The sequence below is a fragment of the Mesitornis unicolor genome, unplaced genomic scaffold (genome assembly GCF_000695765.1).
Source record: "Mesitornis unicolor isolate BGI_N332 unplaced genomic scaffold, ASM69576v1 scaffold29302, whole genome shotgun sequence".
NCBI lineage: Eukaryota > Metazoa > Chordata > Aves > Mesitornithiformes > Mesitornithidae > Mesitornis > Mesitornis unicolor.
Genome location: NW_010167607.1, coordinates 25,385 through 25,695, shown reverse-complemented (window position 1 = coordinate 25,695; position 311 = coordinate 25,385).

Genomic DNA, 311 nt, shown 5'->3' with positions numbered 1-311 from the left:
GGGGCGGGGCGGCACCAGGGACAAGCCACGCCCCTCCGATAGGCCACGCCCACCAAACCGCCCCTTACCCGCGCCCACCGCTTGTGTAACACTGGGAGAGCCGCGTGGCTGCAGGTAGGGACCGGCACCGGGATGGGTGGGCTACCCGCATCCCTCGGGCTCCGGAACGGACCGGGATGGGGAAGGAACCGGGCACCGGGAGCTCAGCACGGTCCCGTTTTTCCCCTCTCGCAGCGGCCCCACGTAACTCAAGCGGCTCCGGGCGCGGCTCCTAAGGATGCGGCGGGGACGGGGGGGGCGCAGGGGGGAGG